We start from the raw sequence: 21,284 nt of genomic DNA on the forward strand, positions 1-21,284 counted from the left end.
CCTTCCAGTCCAACAAAGCACTCCGTCTTCAGGCCACAAGTGGCCCATCGGGACCATCCGACCGCCGTGTCATCCTCAGTTGAGGATGCGGATAGGAGGAGCATGTGGTCAGCACACCGCTCTCCCGGTCATTATGATGGTTTTCTTTGACCAGAGCCGCTACTATTCGGTCGAGTAGCTCCTCATTTGGCATCACGAGGCTGAGTGCACCCCGAAAAATGGCAACAGCACATGGCGGCTGGATGGTCACCCATCCAAGTGCTGGCCACGCCCGACAGCGCTTAACTTCGGTGATCTCACGGGAACCGGTGTATCCACTGCGGCAAGGCCGTTGCCTTCCAGTCCAACAGCTCAGCGATTTTTCCCCCCGATTTTTTCTGAGAGGGTTGGGGAGGGATGGTGTGCGATGGATGAAACGTCCTCGGGGGGGGGGGGGGGGGCAACATGACAACAACAACACTTCCAATGAGCAGTAGTGTAATTACATAATTAGGACATGTGATTGCTGGACAGGGTAATACTCGCACCTTCTATACCAACAGCTCTGCACAGACTGAGCGATTTTCCAGTCAAATTTTTTTGGGTATGGTTTGGGGGAGGGGAGGGATGGGTTGTGGAATTCCCCAGGATGGAGTAATTAACTGATCAGTTTAATTAATTAGTCAATTAATTTGATATCAAAAGCATGTGTGTGTATATGACACCCTAAACAAAATCAAAACATCCACGTCTTATAACATTTCCGGAATTTGTATAGTAATATAGCAGTGTCAGGCGTTCATATTCTGGATCCGCTATAATGAAACAGAAGCTTCCCAAACATTCATGGAGTCCCATAAAATTCTACAAACACTCTTGGTATCTGATGCGTCTGAAATGGTCACAAATTTAATACCATGTATTACGAGGAGTTGAGATGCAACCTAATTTTAGTTAACTAACAAACTATCATAAATAAGGCATTTTCGTCCAACAAAGCGTCTAATATCTGATTTCAGACTTAACACGTGACTTCTCGATTCACGACTAAAGCAAGTTATTCATTGGGTTTTTGATCGATTACTATCAAAACAATTTAACTGCTAAGCGAAGGTTGGGCAATATACTGGTGAAATACCGTGAAATGGCAACGATAACCTGGAAGGCAAATTTTCCTGTAGTGCTTGCGTCCTTAGACTTTGAAATCACTTCCAATCAAGTAAGTAAATCTTATACACATAAAAAAAAGTTTTCCATCACCTCTGTTCCGACAGTTCCGGAACCATTAGAGAAAATTGGAATAGAGATCAACGCAAACATCATTTCCGCCCTTTTTATTACTCATGGAAACCACTCATTGCATGTTGTACCACCATACTGCGAGACCTTCAGAGGTGGTGGGCCACATTGCTGTACACACCGGTGCCGGCCGCGGTGGTCTCGCGGTTCTAGGCGCGCAGTCCGGAACCGTGCGACCGCTACGGTCGCAGGTTCGACTCCTGCCTCGGGCACGGATGTGTGTGATGTCCTTAGGTTAGTTAGGTTTAAGTAGTTCTAAGTTCTAAGGGACTGATGACCGCAGCAGTTGAGTCCCATAGTGCTCAGAGCCATTTGAACCTACACACCGGTACCTCTAATACCCAGCTGCACGTCCTCTTGGATTGATTGATGCCTGTATTCGTCGTGGCATGCTATGCACAAGTTCAACAAGGCACTGTTGGTCCAGATTGTCCCACTCCTCAACGGCGATTCGGCGTAAATCCCTCAGAGTGGTTGCTGGGTCACGTCATCCATAAACAGCCCTTTTCAATCTACCCAGGCATGTCGATAGGGTTCATGTCTGGAAAACATGGTGGCCACTCTAGTCGAACGATGTCGTTATCCTGACGTAAGTTATACACAAGATGTTGGGACTGCGACTGCTGTGTTCGGATGCAGGCTGAGTTGGCATTCCTTCGCTCCCAGCTTCAGGCAGTGTTGGCTTCGGTCACACAGCTTGAGGCTGTTGCCAATGGGCATCACTGTGGGGGTCCGGATGGGGGTTTGTCGTAGAAAGCCAGCTCGTCCCACGCATCCCCCGATCGGACTACGACTGTGGCTGCCCGGGATACTGCCCACATTGAGGCTGATCCCTCACATGTGGTAGAGTGGGAGGGCGTCTCGAGGTGTGGCAGGGGGTGAAAGACATTCTGGAGGGCTGAACGGAAGGCCTCTCCAGCTTGTCTGACGAACCGGTTTCAGCCTCAGGCTGATACTGATCTTCGGCCGGACATGGCTGCTTGTCCTGTTCCAGAGGTTGCCCCTCAGTCTGCAAGATCCGGGCGGTCGCAGCGGTTGGGCTTACTGGTAGTTGGGAGCTCCAACGTCAGGCGCGTAATGGGGCACCTTAGGGATATGGCAGCAAGAGAGGGGAAGAAAACCAATGTGCACTTCGTGTGCATACCGGGGGGAAGGGTGGTGGGGTTTCGGGTTCCGCTGGATAGGTCAGGAGTCCACTACACGCAGCAAGCGGCTACACGGGTAGCAGGGGTTGTGTGGCGTGGACTGGGCGGTTTTTTAGGTTAGATGGCCTCGGGCAAGTACAGAAAGGGCAACAGCCTCAAAGGGTGCGGGGCAAAGTCAGGACATGAGGGGACCAAGCAGCAATCGGTATTGTAATTGTAAACTGTCGAAGCTGCATTGCTGAAGTACCGGAACTTCAAGCGCTGATAGAAAGCACCGAAGCTGAAATCGTTATAGGTACAAAGCTGGCTGAAGCCAGAGATAAATTCTGCCGAAATTTTTACAAAGGCACAGACGGTGTTTAGAAAGGATAGATTGCATGCAACTGGTGGTGGCGTGTTTGTCGCTGTTAGTAGTAGTTTATCCTGTAGTGAAGCAGAAGTGGATAGTTCCTGTGAATTATTTTGGGTGGAGGTTACACTCAACAACCGAGCTAGGTTAATAATTGGCTCCTTTTACCGACCTCCAGACTCAGCAGAATTAGTGGCAGAACAACTGAGAGAAAATTTGGAATACATTTCACATAAATTTTCTCAGCATGTTATAGTCTTAGGTGGAGATTTCAATTTATCAGGTATAGACTGGGACACTCAGATGTTTAGGACGGGTGGTAGGGACAGAGCATCGAGTGACATTATACTGAGTGCACTATCCGAAAATTACCTCGAGCAATTAAACAGAGAACCGACTCGTGGAGATAACATCTTGGACCTACTGATAACAAACAGACCCGAACTTTTCGACTCTGTAAGTGCCGAACAGGGAATCAGTGATCACAAGGCCGTTGCAGCATCCCTGAATATGGAAGTTGATAGGAATATAAAAAAAAGGGAGGAAGGTTTATCTGTTTAGCAAGAGTAATAGAAGGCAGATTTCAGACTACCTAACATATCAAAACGAAAATTTCTGTTCCGACACTGACAATGTTGAGTGTTTATGGAAAAAGTTCAAGGCAATCGTAAAATGCGTTTTAGACAGGTACGTGCCGAGTAAAACTGTGAGGGTGGGGAATAACCCACCGTGGTTCAACAACAAAGTTAGGAAACTACTGCGAAAGCAAAGAGAGCTTCACTCCAAGTTTAAACGCAGCCAAAACCTCTCAGACAAACAGAAGCTAAACGATGTCAAAGTTAGCGTAAGGAGGGCTATGCGTGAAGCGTTCAGTGAATTCGAAAGTAAAATTCTATGTACCGACTTGACAGAAAATCCTAGGAAGTTCTGGTCTTACGTTAAATCAGTAAGTGGCTCGAAACAGCATATCCAGACAGTCCGGGATGATGATGGCATTGAAACAGAGGATGACACGCGTAAAGCTGAAATACTAAACACCTTTTTCCAAAGCTGTTTCACAGAGGAAGGCCGCACTGCAGTTCCTTCTCTAAATCTTTGCACGAACGAAAAAATGGCTGACGTCGAAATAAGTGTCCAAGGAATAGAAAAGCAACTGGAATCACTCAACAGAGGAAAGTCCACTGGACCTGACGGGATACCAATTCGATTCTACACAGGGTACGCGAAAGAACTTGACCCCCTTCTAACAGCCGTGTACCGCAAGTCTCTAGAGGAACGGAAGGTTCCAAATGATTGGAAAAGAGCACAGGTAGTCCCAGTCTTCAAGAAGGGTCGTCGAGCTGATGTGCAAAACTATAGGCCTACATCTCTGACATCGATCTGTTGAAGAATTTTAGAACATGTTTTTTGCTCGTGTATCATGTCATTTCTGGAAACTCAGAATCTACTCTGTAGAAATCCACATGGATTCCGGAAACAGCGATCGTGTGAGACCCAACTCGCTTTATCTGTTCATGAGACCCAGAAAATATTAGATACAGGCTCCCAGGTAGATGCCATTTTCCTTGACTTCCGGAAGGCGTTCGATACAGTTCCGCACTGTCGCCTAATAAACAAAGTAAGAGCCTACGGAATATAAGACCAGCTGTGTGGCTGGATTGAACAGTTTTTAGCAAACAGAACACAGTATGTTGTTCTCAATAGAGAGACGTCTACAGAAGTTAAAGTAACCTCTGGCGTGCCACTGGGGAGTGTTATGGGACCATTGCTTTTCACAATATATATATATAAATGACCTAGTAGATAGTGTCGGAAGTTCCATGCGGCTTTTCGCGGATGATGCTGTAGTATACAGAGAAGTTGCAGCGTTAGAAAATTGTAGCGAAATGCAGGAAGATCTGCAGCGGATAGGCACTTGGTGCGGGGAGTGGCAACTGACCCTTAACATAGACAAATGTAATGTATTGCGAGTACATAGAAAGAAGGATCCTTTAATGTATGATTATATGATAGCGGAACAAACACTGGTAGCCGTTACTTCTGTAAAATATCTGGGAGAATGCGTGCGGAACGATGTGAAGTGGAATGATCATATAAAATTTATTGTTGGTAAGGCGGGTACCAGGTTGAGATTGATTGGGAGAGTCCTTAGAACATGTAGTCCATCAATAAAGGAGGTGGCTTACAAAACACTCGTTCGATCTATACTTGAGTATTGCTCATCAGTGTGGGATCCGTACCAGATCGGGTTGACGGAGGAGAAAGAGAAGATCCAAAGAAGAGCGGCGCGTTTCGTCACAGGGTTATTTGGTAACCGAGATAGCGTTACGGAGACGTTTAGCAAACTCAAGTGGCAGACTCTGTAAGAGAGGCGCTCTGCATCGCGGTGTAGCTTGCTGTCCAGGTTTCGAGAGGGTGCGTTTCTGGATGAGGTATCGAATATATTGCTTCCACCTACTTATATCTCCCGAGGAGATCACGAATGTAAAATTAGAGACATTAGAGCGCGCACAGAGGCTTTCAGACAGTCGTTCTTCCCGCGAACCATACGCGACTGGAACAGAAAAGGGAGGTATTGACAGTGGCACGTAAAGTGCCCTCCACCACACACCGTTGGGTGGGTTTGCGGAGTATAAATGTAGATGTAGATGTGCACGATGGGGGCGCGAATTGTCGTCCATGAAGACGAATGCCTCGCCAACACGCTGCCGATATGGTTGCACTATCGGTCGGACGATGGCATTCACGTATCGTACAGACGTTACGGCGCCTTCCATGAGCACCGGCGGTGTAAGTCGGCCCTACATAATGCCACCCCAACACAGCAGGCCAGTCGCTGGATTGTGCGTCTAAGGCGTTCAGCCTGACCGGGTTGCGTCCAAACACGTCTCCGAAAATTGTCTGGCAGAAGGCATACGCGACACTCATCGGTGAAGAGAACGTGATGCCAATCCTGAGCGGCCCATTCTGCATGTCGTTGGTCCATCTCTACCGCACTGTTAAGTCTCGTGGTTGCAAAGATGAACCTCGGCATGGACGTCTAGATGCAGCCTATTGCACACAGTTTGAGTCGTAACACGACGTCTTGCGGCTGCACGAAAAGCATTCTTCAACATGGTGGCGTTGCTGTCAGGGTACCTGCAAGCCATAATCCCTAGGTCGCGGTGATAAACTGCAGCAGTAGCCCTTGAGGGGCCTGAGCGAGGCATATCATCGACAGTTCCTGTCTCTCTGTATCTCCTCCATGTCCGAACAACATCGTGTTGGTTCACTGCGACGCCTGGACACTTGACACTTACCTTGTTGAGAGCCCTTCCTGGCACAAACAATGCGGACGCGATCGAACCGCAGTACTGACCGTCTGGGCATGGTTGAACTACATACAACACGGGCTGTGTACGTCCTTCCTGGTGGAATGACTGATCGGCTGTCGGACCCCCTCCGTCTAATAGGTGCTACTCATGCACGGTTTTCACATCTTTGGGCGGATTTAGTGACACCTCTGAAGAGTCAAAGGTACTGTGTCTGTGATACAATATCCACAGTCAACGTCTATCTTCAGTAGTTCTGGGAACTTACGTGGTGCAATCCTTTTTTAATGTGCGTGTATGCAAAAATATATGCCTCAAATGGCGCCACAGGTCAGTTTCTCGAATTAATCTTGCGGTGTATTGCCAATACCACCAGCAAAATTAAAATTAGCCAGTTCATCACTGTATTAACATTGTTACTTCTAGGAATACGACAGGGGTGTTAACTATCTGGAGCACTATTCACAGTAGCAGTAGAGCCGTTGCCCCGACAGTTGATATAGTGTTATTCACAAGTACATCAGGTGATTCAGAAGACGACTGCCCAAAAACGACATGACATGTAGAAAAAAATGACACGTATCATTTGATACAGCATCTCTCCAAGTTTCCATTCGTAATACGCGCCGTGTTGTAGTTACAGAGTCTACTACTAGGGACAGGTGTGTCAGTGGACAAACCATCTGCTCCACACTGCAGCCTTGAATTACGAGTAGTTGGGGCCCACGAGTAGTCAACTCAGTGAACAGCTTTCCAAAACGGGCTGTTTCTCGACTTCCCATAGCTGCGGCTCGAATTAGTTTCAGCCACATATTGACGTTAAGAGCATGGAGAGATTTCCTATCCTCTACTTCTGTTTTCTCTATGTATTGCAGTTTTCGCACAGCCGTTTTCAGAAACCCTAGAAGTACTTATGAATAACCCTGTATAAATCTCTGATAGGTGTAGCAGTGTATGTTTGCTAAATATTAGTGCTGACTATATCAGTGACGTGCTGGGAGATGCTCCAGTAAAATACTTAAAGTGTTAGTTAACATCAAATGTGTTCTGAGTTATGGTAACAGGAAATGTAGATTTAAGCAGTGAATGTCAATTTTACAGACTTTCTTGTTGACCTGTCGAGTGTGGTTTTTATGTGCAAGTTAAAGCCTGGAATCTAGTTTTGTGTGAAAATTTAGCCGCTAGAGATATGCTATAATTCTTCAGACTGTAAAATTCAATTCTCTAACAGTTTGTTTAGGTGCACTATTTAAACTACCACATGAAAGTATGTGATTTTGTGCGATAAAAAGTAATATACTGCAAGCTTTGTGTAGTGAAATTAAATCAGCAAGGAATATTTAAAGTACGCTTAAATAATTGTAGAAAGTGATCTTACGTAACTGAAAATTTTCAAATGATTTATCCCGCAAAACTCAGTTGAAACACAACATCCCCAAAGACGTCACCTTGTACTAGGGTCACTCCAAAAGAAATGCACGCTATTATTTTTAAATCCATCTTTTATTCTACATTTCTTTTATTTTACATTGTGTAGATACATCATTTAGGAACAATATTTTCATTTCTCCACATAATTTCCATCCCTCTCAACTGCCTTACGCCATCTTGGAACCGGCGCCTGTATACCCGCACGGTAAAATTCTGGACCAACCTGTTGGAGCCACTGTTTGGCAGCGTGCACAAGGGAGTCATCATCTTCAAACCTTGTTCCACGAAGAGAGTCTTTCAGTTTCCCAAAGAGATGATAGTCACATGGAGACAGGTCAGGACAGTAAGGCGTGTGTTTCAGTGTTGTCCATCCGAGTTTTGTCATCGCTTCCATGGTTTTTTGACTGACATATGGCCGTGCATTGTCGTGCAACAGCAAAACATCCTGCTTTTGCCGATGTGGTCAAACAGGACTCAGTCGAGCTTGAAGTTTCTTCAGTGTCGTCACATGTGCATCAGAATTTATGGTGGTTCCACTTGGCATGATGTCCACAAGCAAGAGTCCTTCGGAATCGAAAAACACCATAGTCATAACTTTTCCAGCAGAGGGTATGGTTTTGATTTTTTTTCTTGGATGAATTTGCATAATGCTACTCCATTGATTGCCTCTTCGTCTCTGGTGAAAAATGATGGAGCTATGTTTCATCACCTGTCACAGGTCTTCCAAGAAATTCATCTGCATCATTCTCGTACTGTTCCAAAAGTTCGCTGCATACCGTTTTTCTTCTTTCATTGTGAGCCACTGTCAACATCCTGGTAACCCACCTGGCACAAACCTTTTTTAACTCCAACACTTTCAATATTCTGCAAACACTTCCTTCCCCTATCCCAACGTAGCGTGACAATTCGTTCACTGTGATGCGTCTGTCAGCAGTCACCAGTTCGTTAACTCTCTGCACATTTTGTGGAGTGTTTGCAGTACGAAGCCTGCCGCTGCGAGGACAATCAATATTGCCGTGCCCGCTTTCATCGCGTAACCTGCTTGCCCACCGACTAACTGTACTGCTATCGACAGCAGCATCTCCATACACCTTTTTCAACCTCTTGTGGATTTTCCCACTGTCTCGTTTTCACAGCGCAGGAATTCTGTGACAGCACGTTGTTTCTGACGAGCGTCAAGTGTAGCAGCCATCTTGAAGACATGCTGTGACTGCGCCACTCACGGGAACAGGTTGAACTAAGCTTGAAAACAAGCGAGAATGAAAACTTTTACACTTTGTAATGGCACTTGAATTAAGTAACCATTATGGCACCTCACCTCAACCTCTCGATACCAGCAATATTCTACTGTGTTTCTGTAAAATAGTTAACATATTTCTGTGACAACATTCAGATTTGCTTTCATTAATGAAGAGGTACGTCGATACATCGATATGTATATGTTGCAATGTTATTATTCTTATGTGTATTCTTTCTTTTGTCACTACGATCATTGACTTATTTGTAACTCTGATTTTTGGGCGCGTAAGCGGTTAGTAGAGAGCGAAGCTTTGGTCGTCATGTTAAAAAGACGCAAATTGGAGTCAGTTTATGAAATGTGAACTTAACAGTGAGGAATATATTTTCAAGTATGTTTTATATTGTGAAGTGATGTAATGGAACGACATACGTGATATTGCAACAAAAGTAATAAAAAAGAAGTGTAACTTAAATTCGGAGTGCTGATTACTTTTTTACATCACCATTGTCCTAACTTGCAAAAGTTTAATCTTCATGAATGGTTTATGAAACACATCTATAAAACTTTTGAATATAACAGAATAATACCTAGGCCTCTTTGCATCTGAGCTTGGAATCATCACTACCTATATTTTCGACGATTGAGCCATGAGTTCACAACGGGACCAGCGTGGGAAACACAAAAAGATGAGTGCCTAGTTTATCCATTATTTCAAGAAATGACTATATTAACTGTGCTCTAATGACACCTGCCACATAATATAACTTTGTTGTTGCCTGAAAATACAATATTTAGCAATGTGAGCAACACTACAATCATAATTAATTTTTGATCTTTGTTGTGGTAGGGTTGTTCGAACATGCAGAATGAAAACTGTATTGTTACAAAAATTGTGTACATTTCTTTTGGAGTGGCTCTCGTAGTATACGTTGCGAAAAGTCACCTCGCGAGTTAACTGTTGAAACGCGAACAACATTTAATATTAAAATCGTAATATTCATCGCCACCCACTAGTGTAGCCTCAGTTCTCTTTTCTTAAAATGCCTCGTTCTACCCTAGAACTGTGCGACACACAGATGCATGAAGCTGTGAAACAATTACTCGTGTGCTCTCCGTTCCACAGTCTGCAGAGCACAGGGACGGCTGTCAACTCTTGTAGCTCGGCCTAGCTGCCGCAGAAGACGCCTCTCTGTTGGTAGCCGGCGCCCGCCCGCAGCGCCGCTAACCGAGGCCCCCATCCACCCCCGCGCAGCCGGCAGTGTTGATACAGCCACAGGAGACTGTCTCCCTGCAGATAAAGGAAGGGTGCTTCCCGGACCGTGCCGACCGAGCTAATAGAGATGCCTGCTTGCTTTTCATCCGAAAATCGTTCCCCGGCTCCCCTGGCGTGAAGTATGAAGTGGCAGACAGCCGGAGGAATAATATCGGTGTCTCTGCGCTGCCTCCTTTGGGGGAGGGCAGCCCCTTCCAACCCGGAGGCATTAGTCACCATTAGGGCGAGGCCGGGGGCGTGATGCGGGGGTGGGGGGCGGTACGATCTGGCCCGCCGCCGGCGGTCGCTCGTATGGCGGCGCGGCGTCTCCCCTCTCGACGAAAATCAAGGCCTCCGACCGGCGCACGCAGCCTTGATATTCTATCTTCATTTCTGAGGGGAAAGGGGCAGCAGGAGCAGCGAGAACTTCTTCTCCGACTTCGGAGGCCCGGAGGCAAGCCGGAGCGGCTGTGATTACAGTTTGATACACACGGCAGTCTATCGCAGAGCTCGAGCTGGTGCTGCCATCTACGGGAAGGTTCAGAATTCACGTTACTCACTTCTAGAGGTTGTAGAGAGGATTTAGTAGACCAGGTTGCGCAAGGGAAATCACGTCCGGAAACGTCATGTAACGACACTCCAGAGCATCAAAGTTATGCGCGCTGGCGCCTGTAGGTGTATGGTGGTCAATTGTTAGTGACTGTAGTGGTTTGGCAAGAGCGCCAATCCACTATGAGAGGAAGCCGAAAGGCACGCGTTTAAGCTCACGCAGGCTGGCGTGAGGTCTGGAACAGGTCAAGGAAATGAGAACTTAGAAAAACGTACGTAGCTTCTGGAATTCTTAACTTTAATCCATAATTGGTGAACATCGCTCTTGACGATACATGAATTACAAGATCACTAACAACTGATAATGGCGCCTTGCTAGGTCGTAGCAAATGACGTAGCTGAAGGCTATGCTAACTATCGTCTCGGCAAATGAGAGCGTATTTTGTCAGTGAACCATCGCTAGCGAAGTCGGCTGTAGAACTGGGGCGAGTGCTAGGAAGTCTCTCTAGACCTGCCGTTGGCGGCGCTCGGTCTGCAATCACTGATAGTCACGACACGCGGGTCCGACGTATACTACCGGACCGCGGCCGATTTAAAGGCTACCACCTAGCAAGTGTGGTGTCTGGCGGTGACACCACAGTGACCGGGCCAAATATCTCACGAAATAAGCATCAAACGAAAAAACTACAAAGAACAAAACTCGTCTGGCTTGAAGGGGGAAACCAGATGGCGCTTTGGTTGACACGCTAAATGGCGCTGCCAGGGGTCAAACGGATATCAACTGCGTTTTTTTTTTAAACAGGAACCCTCATTTTTATTACATATTCGTGTAGTACGTAAAGAAATATGAATGTTTTAGTTGGACCACTTTTCTCGCTTTGTGATAGATGGCGCTGTATTAGTAACAAACTTATAAGTACTTGGTATCACGTAACATCCCGCCAGTGCGGACGGTATTTGCTTCGTGATACATTACCCGTGTAAATATGGACCGTTTACTAATTGCGGAAAAGGTCGATATCGTGTTGATGTATGGCTATTGTGATCAAAACGCCCAACGGGCGTGTGCTATGTATGCTGTTCGGTATCCTGGATGACATCATCCAAGTGTCCGGACCTTTCGCCGGACAGTTACGTTATTTAAGGAATCAGGACGTGTTCAGTCACATGTGAAACGTCAGCCACAATCTGCAACAAATGATGATGCCCAAGTAGGTGTTTTAGCTACTGTCGCGGCTAGTCCGCACATCAGTAGCAGACAAATTGCACCAGAATCGGGAATCTCAAAAACGTCGGTGTTGAGAATGATACCCAACATCGATTGCACCGGTACCATATTTCTAGGCACCAGGAATTGCATGGCGACGACTTTGAACGTCGTGTACAGTTCTGCCACTGGGCACAAGAGAAATTACGGGGCGATGACAGATTTTTTGCACGCGTTCTATTTAGCGACGAAGCGTCATTCACCAACAGCGGTAACGTAAACCGGATTTAAATGCACTATTGGGCAACGAAAAATCCACCATGGCTGCGACAAGTGGAACAACAGCGACCTTGGCGTGTTAATGTATGGTGCGGCATTGTGGGAGGAAGGATAATTGGCCCCCATTTTATCGAAGGCAATCCACATTTCCTACGTAATGTTCTACCGATGTTACTACAAGATGTTTCACTGCATGACAGATAGCGATGTACTTCCAACATGATGGATGTCCAGCACATAGATTGCGTGCGGTTGAAGCGGTATTGAATAGCATATTTCATACGTCAGCACATTGTCAATGCATGTGCGAACATTACGGTAGGCGAACTACTAGCTGTTGAGAGGACTGTCGTTACACGTATTGCCAAATGCATTGCGATTGACGGACATCATTTTGATCATTTATTGCATTACTGTGGTATTTACAGGTAATCACGCTGTAACAGCATGCGTTCTCAGAAATGATAAGTTCACAAAGGTACATTCGAACAACCGAAATAAAATGTTCAAACACACCTACGTTCTGTTTTTTAATTTAAAAAACCTACCTGTTAGCAACTGTTCGTCTAAAATTGTGAGCCATATGTTTGTGGCTATTACAGCGCCATATATCACAAAGCGAAAAAAGTGGTCCAACTAAAAAATTCGTATTTCTTTACGTACTACACGAATATGTAACAACAGTGGGGGTTCCTATTAAAAAAAAACCGCAGTTGATACCCGCTTGACCTATGGCAGCGCCATCTAGCGGGCCAACCATAGCACCAACGTGTTTCCCCCTTCAAGCTAGACGAGTTTCGTTCTTTGTAGTTTTTTCGTTTGACGCTTATTTCGTGAGATTTTTGGCCGGGGTCCCGAGCAATGGACCACCCTGTATAAAGGGTGATTCTGTGATGAAGAAGGATAAATGTATAAATATATGTAAATTGAAGATGGACGGGGCCGGGGGGGGGGGGGGGGGGAGGAAGCAAAGCAAAATGTCATTTGCATAGGGACATTACGCGTAATAAGTATTACGAAGGCATGTGCAAGAGGAAGACACCATATATAACAATTGCATCAATTAAAGCCCATCATCGGGACCGAAAGAGTCGAGAGCTACAACCTCTGATAGTTGAATGCGTGTACTGATCTGTCTTGGCTGAGGCTGTAGGGTAGGCAACTTTCAGAGGTGGTAGTATGGACCAAAACAGGAAAAAAATGCCGTGTAAACATGAAATCCAAATTTGCGTACTTGAGGAGCCGTGCGGACTTGTTCATCTTTGCTACTATAAAACACATTTTCTCTACTGAACAAGTACTCACAGCTCTTAAGTTATGCATTTTAGATACCATGTTTACTGAACAATACTGGAACATGTATTCCACAGTCAGAAGTATCAGAAAGGCTTTCGGTTGCAACTGCCAACTCATTCGTTTCCGGTACAGTGATCCCTGCCTCAAATTGATGTATTTATCCTTCTCCATAATGCTAGTAAGTCTGTAACGTCATCACAGAATCACCCTGTGTATACATACGTGTATATCTACAGGCGCTGGCGCCTATAACTTTGACACTCTCTAGTGTCATTGGGTGATGTTTACAGACTTGGGTTCCTTCATCTACTAAGTCCCCTCTACAACCTCTAGAAGTGTGTAACATGAATTGTGGGACACCCTGTATAACGCTTCCAGCGTTGCGAGCAGTGCCGTCGTAGTGAGCAGAGGCTCAGCCACGTGTCTGACAACTTTCGGTCATTACAAAAATGGTTCAAATGGCTCTGAGCACTATGGGGCTTAACATCTAAGGTCCCCTAGAATTTAGAAGTAGTTAAACCTAATTAACATAAGGACATCACACACCTCCTTGCCTGAGGCAGGATTCGAACCTGCGACCGTAGCGGTTCCAGACTTAAGCGCCTAGTACAGTTCGGCCACAGCGGCCTGTTCGGTCATTACAACATTACCAGAAACCAACAAGTCCTCCTGTAGTTTTCGTGAAAACACAATTTTTTTATTGTGTTGCGAAAATTAATCGGGACCCGCTGAAATGAAAAACCATTGGAGAACAACGCATTTTAGACGAAATCTACTGGAAAAAATGGGGGAAAAAATCAACGTTTTCTGAACACACATCGACTGGAGACTATCTGCATCCCATCTACTGAAGCAAGAAGGCTATGAGAGTATTTCTGCCTGACAGAGCAGACAAGCAGGTATTAGACAGTGAAATGGCATCACTCAGTTCCAGTAAGATGGATGTGTAGGAATTGTGGCAAAACGTTAGGCAAATTGTAGATCGTCACTGGGAGAATTGTGTGCCTAGTAAATGGAAAAACGATGGAAAAGACCCACTATGGTTTAATAACGAAATTCGGAGGATACTGAGCAAGCACAGACTATTACACTCTCGGTTCAGAGGGGAACGTACAAATGACGACAAGTGAAGACTTGTGCGTCTGTGAAAAGATCTGTGCACGAAGCATACAACAACTACAACCGTCACACCTTAACAAAAGATCTAGCAGAGAACCCCAGAAAATTGTGGTTTTACGTGAAATCGATAAGCAGGTCGACGGCTTCCATTCAGTCCCTTGTTGACCAGTCTGTTGTGGCAGTTGAAGATAGCAAAACGAGAATGGAAGTTTTAAATTTCACGTTCAAGAAATCGTTCATACAAGAAAATCGTACAAATATATCGTCATTTGACCATGGGACAGACTTCCGTATCGATGACATAGTAATAAGCATACCTAGCGTAAAGAAACAACTGAAAGATTTGAAAGCAAATATATCACCAGGTCCGGATGGAATCCCAGTTCGATTTTACGAAGAGTATTCTACGGCATTGACCCCCTCCCTAGCTTCCATTTATCATGAATCTCTCGCCCAGCACAAAGCCTCAAGCGACTGGAAAAAAACGCAGGTGACTCCAGTATAAAAGAAAGGTAAAAAACCAACCCGAAAAATTACAGAAAAATACCCTAATGATGATCTCTCCTTTAGTAAAAGACTCCCGAATATTCCCCCATTCGGATCTCCGGGGAGGTGACGGCCAAGAGGAAAGTTACCAGGAGAAAAAGATTGACTAACCAACGAATTAATAACATTCCACGAGTCGTGGCGTGGAATGTCAGAGGTTCTTAAGTGGTAGGGAAACTAGAAAACCTGAAAAGGGAAATGCAAAAGGCTTAATCTAGATGTATCAGAGTTCAGTGAAGTGAAGTGGAAGGAAGACACGGAATTCTGGTCAGATGAGTGTAAAGTAATATCAACATCAGGAGGAAATGGTATAACGGGAGTAGGATTCGTTATGAACAGGGAGGTGGGGCAGAGAGTGTGTTACTGTGAACAGTTCAATGATAGAGTTATTCTTATCAGAATCGACAACAAACCAACACCGACAACAATAGTTCAGGTGTACATGCCGACGTCGCATGCCGAAAATCAAGAGATAGAGAAAGTGTATGACGATATTGAAAGGGTAATACAGTATGTAAAGAGAGATGAAAATGTAATAGTCATGGGGGACTGAAGGAGTGGAAGGAGTGGAAGAAAGTGTTACAGGAGAATATGGGCTTGGGACAAGGAATGAGAGAGGAGGAAGATTAACTGAGTTCTGTAATAAAAGTTAGCTAGAAATAGCGAATACTCTGTTCAGGAATCACAAGAGGAGGAGAAATACTTGGAAAAGGCCGGGTGATACGGGAAGATTTCAATTAGATTACATCATGGTCCGAGAGAGATTCCGAAATCAGATATTGGATTGTAAGGCGTACCCAGGAGCAAATATAGACTCAGAGAAGAGTAGGCTGAAGTTTTAAACCTTAGGAAGAATCAATACGCTAAGAAGTGGGATACGGAAGTACTAAGTAATGACGAGATGCGCTTGAAGTTCTCTAAGCCTATAGATACAGCAATAAGGAATAGCTCGGTAGGCAGTACAGTTGAAGAGCAATGGACATCCCTAACAAGGGCGATAACAGAAGTTGGGAAGGAAAACATAGGTACAAAGAAGCTAACTGCGAAGAAACCATGGGTAACAGAAGAAATACTTCAATTGATTGATGAAAGAAGGAAGTAAAAAAATGTTCCGGGAGACTCAGGAATACAGAAAAGTCGCTGAGGAATGAAATAAATAGGAAATGCAGGGAAGCTAAGACGAAACGGCTGCATGAAAAACGTGAAGAAATCGAAAAACAAATGATCGTTGTAGGACTGACTCACCATACAGGAAAGTCAAACCAACCTTCGGTGAAAATAAAAGTATGGATCATAATATAAGAGTGCAACGGGAATTCCACAGTTAAACGCAGAGGAGAGAGCGTATAGGTGGAAAGAATACAATGAAAGCGTTTATGAGGGGGAAGATTTGCTTGATAGAAGAAGAAACAGGAGTTGATGTAGAAGAGATAGGGGACACGGTATTAGAATCAGAATTTATAGAGCTTCGAAGGACTTAAGATCAAATAACGTAGAATTAATAGGTAACATTCCATCAGAATTTCTAAAATCGTTGGGGGAAGTGGCAACAAAACGACTATTCATGTTGGTGTGTAGAATGTATGAGACTGGCGACATACAATGTGACTTTCGAAAAAACATCATCCACAGAATTCCGAAGACGGCAAGACCTGACAAATGCGAGAATTGTCGCGCAATCAGCTTAACAGCTCATGCATCCAAGTTGTTGACAAGAATAATATACAGAAGAATCGTAAAGAAATTTGTGGATGCGCTAGATGACGATCGGTTTGGCTATAGGAAAGATAATGGCACGATAGAGGCAATTCTGACGTTGCGTTTAATAATGGAAGCAAGACTAGAGAAAAATCAAGACACGTTCATAGGCTTTGTCGACCTGGAAAAAGCGTTCGACCATGTAAAATTGTGCAAGATGTTCGGAATTCTGTGAAAAATAGGGGTAAGCTATAGGGAGAGACGGCTCATATACAATATGTACAACAACCAAGAGGGAATATTAAGAGTGGACGACCAAGAACGAAGTGCTCGTATTGAAAAGGGTGTAAGACAAGGATGTGGTCTTTCGCCCCGATTGTTCAATCTGCACGTCAATGAAGCAATGGTGGAAATAAAAGAGAGTTCAGGAGTGTAATTAAAATTAAATGTGAAAGGATATCATTGATACGATTCGGTGATGACATTGCTATCTTGAGAGAAAGTGAAGAAGAAATACAAGATCTGCTGAATAGAATGAACAGTCTAATGATTACAGAGTATGGATTGAGAGTAAATTGAAGAAAGACGAAGGTAATGAGAAGTAGTAGAAATGAGAACAGCGAGAAACTTAATATCGGGGTCGATGGTCACGAAGTAAATAAGTACATAAAGTTAATTAATTCTGCTACCTAGGCAGTAAAATAACGAGTGACGGACGGAGAAAGGAGGACATCAAAAGCAGACTAGCAACGGCAAAAAGGGCATTCCTGGCCAAGAGAAGTCTATTAATATCAAATATCGCTCTTAATTTGAGGGAGAAATTTCTGAGAATGTACGTCTGGAGTACAGCTTTGTATGGTAGAGAAACATGGACTGTGGGAAACCCGGAGCAGAAGGGAGTGGAAGCATCTGAGATGTGGTGCTACAGACGCATGTTGAACATTAGATCGACTGATAAGATAAGGGACGAGGAGGTTCTGTGCACAATCGGAGAAAAAGGTATATGTGGAAAACACTGATAAGGAGAAGGGACATGATGATAGGAAATCTATTAAGACCTTAGGGAATGACTTCCATGGTACTAGAGGGAGCAGTAGAAGGCAAAAACTGTTGAGGAAGACAGATATTGTAATACATCCAGCAAATAATAGAGGACGTAGGCTGCAAGTGCTACTCTGAGATGAAGAGGTTAGCACAGGAGAGGAATTAGTGGCGGGCCGCATCAAACCAGTCAGAAGACTGATTAACCAAAAAATGAACCAAAAAAAAAAAAGCCTAACTTCTGTTTGCTGCAGAATCCTTGAATATAATAGACATTCTTGAGACTGAGAAGCTTATGTCCACGAATCAGCAGGGATTTAGAAAGCATCGCTCGTGCGAAAGTCAGACTGCCCTTTTATCACATGGCATACTGAGAACTATGGACGAAGGGCAACAGACAGATTCCATATTTAGATTTCCGGAAAGCATTTGATACGAAGGTATTAGCATATGGAATAAGTTCACAGATACGTGAGTGGCTCGAAAGTTTTTAAATAATAGAAACTAGTATGTTGTCCTCAGTGGCGAGTTTTCATCAGACTCAAAAATATCGTCAGGAGTGCCCCAGGGAAGTGTGATAGGACGGCTATTATTTTCGCTTTGCGTGAGTGATCTGACGGACGGAGTGGGAACAAATCAGTGGTTGTCTGCTGTCGAAGATGAGTGACAGTAGGATGATATAAGTTAACTAAGACAAAATTTCCTGTTGGTGTCATGAATGGCAGATAGCCCTAAACGAGGAAAAATGTAAGTTAATAGGGATGGGTAGGAAAAGCAAACCAGTAATGTTCGGTCACAGTATTATTAGTGTCCTACCTGACACAGTCAAGTTGTTTAAACATCTGGGCGTAGTGGTGCAAAGCGATGTCAGATGGAACGAGCATATGAGGACTGTGATAGGGGCGGTGAATGGTCGACTTCGGTTTATTGGGAGAATTTTAGCAAAGAGTGGTTCACCTGTAAAGGAGACCGCGTATCGGATGCTGGGAAGGCCTGTTCTTGAGCCTTCAGCAATGGCGAGATAGTGACTTATTGTGACTGTAGTTTAACGGTCCACGATATTGCTGCTTACGTTGGACAGAATCCGACTACTGTTATGCAGTATTGGGATCCCTTGGTTCAACGCCATGCAGGAACTCAAGAACCTCAAAAGATTAACCCGAGAGGATAGGCATATTGTTCGCACGGCTGTGCAGGAGTGTTTGCAGCAATTATCCAAACGCCCAGTGTGACTATGTCAGCGTCACCAACGAATGTCAGCATGGCGAACATTATCGGGGCTACCAGAGACGAGGCAACAGTGTGAGGCGCACAGACAGTCGTGAAGCCGTAGTCAGCAGTGGACACAGAGTAGTGCAAAGCCCTCTTTGCACTCAAGCGCCGGTTTTGGGTGTAGTATAGGGTGACTAAATCATTTTTACAGAAAACTGGGACACAACTAGAAGGGTTCCATTGCCATTGGATTCCACCCCCCCCCCCACACACACACACACACCAGCCACCCCGCCTCCCTCTTCTGCCCGTCACCTGAAATGTACCAAGTACATTTCATGAAATTTTTAATTTTATTAAATTTTTAATGTCAGTGTTTTGTTAATACATTTGTTAACCCAATAATAGCCTGTTCACTATCACTAAAAAGGATAAAAACAAATTTGCTCTTATTTATTTCTACAATACCTGTTTAATTAACGATATTTAATACCCGTAATAAAAACATATTTATAATGATATTTCAAAATATTACAGCTATGGATTTTTTAAGAAAATAAAATTAACGTAAGCTTTAAATATTTATTTATTTATTTATTTATTGATTTATTTAACCTGGCAAGATTAGGGCCATCAGGCCCTCTCTTACATCTAACCAGGCATTCTACTTATTTTACATTCATATGTTTTAGTAGGCATGTTAAACTACATCTAGTACAAAAAGTGAAATAAACAATTTGAAAGGTACACCTGGAAAAATACATACATATAGAGTTTATATTCTTAGATCACAAGTACTGTTATAATTAGACATTATTGAACAGACAGATTTGAGATAGGAGTGCTGGCAGCAGGGAGTATGAGGGAGACTCATGGTGAAGGGAGGAGAAGAATAGAGAGACATGATGAAACATAATTAAGGAAATATAAAGGAAAAGAATATTGCGTGGCTAATAGAAATAGATGAAGAGGAAGGCATCTCAGGAGCAACATAGGAGACGCTGGCTATGCTATTTGACAGATGAGGGGATTGTCCTTGTACATTAATTTTGTGGAGAACTTTATGAGGATGATAGTAGAAAATGCTTCAACTTCTTCTTAAAAGCAGCAGGAGATTGAATTTTGCGCAAGGTAAGGGGCAGTTTGTTCCAGAGGCGGACAGCGGCAACTGAGAAGGAGTTTGCAAAAGTTTTTGTTTTGTGAGTGGGCACAGTTAGGATACCAAATAAGAGTGACCTCGTGTTTCGATTATGATGACATGACAGGTTTTTAATCTCTGAAGCAAGGTACTGGGGTGTTTGCGCCTCGAGGAGTCGGTGGAGTAGACATAGAGTGTGGTAATCGCGTAATTTGTCCGGCCGCAGCCACCCTAGCTGGGAGTATGAAGCACTAACATGATCGTATCGGCGAATGTTGCAGGTGTAACGCACACAGGCATTCATGGTTAGCTCTAGCCGTCTTTTGTTTTCACTGCTCATGCCTTGTTGAATCACATCACAATAGTGGAGGTTCGGTAGAACGAGTGCTTGCACGAGCTGGCGTTTCAAGTCCTGTGGAAATATGTTCCGAAACTTTTTGAGAGCATAGAGACAAGCAGACGTCTTTCGGCACACTGCGACTGTATTCTCCGCCCAGTTGAGATGCTCATCCAAAGTTACACCCAAGTTCTTCACTGTTTTCTGATATGGTATTGGAGTACCGTCGAGCAGAATAGGAGGTAGCCGTTCGCGGAAATCTGAACTTATTAATTTCTGATGGGCTATTAAGATTACTTGCGTCTTTTTTGCATTTAGTTTAAGCCCCAGGTTTTTCGCCCATGTCACTACTGAAGACAGATCATCATTCATCTGAGCGATTGCAGTGTTTACATCTTCAGGTCTGACGCTTAGGTAGAGCTGGAGGTCGTCGGCATAGAAATGATATTTACAGGAGGACAGAACCGATGAAATATCATTGACATATAAAGAAAACAAAAGTGGTCCTAAGACTGATCCTTGTGGCACTCCCGAGGAAACATGTTTCCAGGAAGATTTTTCATTTACGCAGACAACACATTGCTGTCTGTCTTTTAAGTAGCTTTCAAACCATCTCATTGCACTTTCAGAGAAATTAAGCTGTTGCATTTTTCTGAGCATTATGTCAAAGTTAACAGTGTCAAAAGCTTTGCTGAAGTCCAGTAGCGTCAATATTGTTGCCTTTCGATTGTCGATGGCATATTTCAGGTCATCAGTTACTTTAATTAGAGCAGTGTTTGTGCTGTGATGTTTACGGAAACCGGATTGAAATTTGTCATATAGGCTGAATTCATGCAAGTGTTCAGTGATTTGGTCA

General features: G+C 44.2%; 1 pseudogene; it reads right to left on the reverse strand.

Moving 5' to 3' along the window:
* Nucleotides 1-219: 219 nt before the first annotated feature.
* LOC126199738 (5S ribosomal RNA) lies at nucleotides 220-336 on the reverse strand (annotated as a pseudogene).
* Between the last annotated feature and the right edge of the window lie 20,948 nt (nucleotides 337-21,284).

This window comes from Schistocerca nitens, chromosome 8, assembly GCF_023898315.1.
Source record: "Schistocerca nitens isolate TAMUIC-IGC-003100 chromosome 8, iqSchNite1.1, whole genome shotgun sequence".
In the NCBI taxonomy this organism is placed as follows: domain Eukaryota; kingdom Metazoa; phylum Arthropoda; class Insecta; order Orthoptera; family Acrididae; genus Schistocerca; species Schistocerca nitens.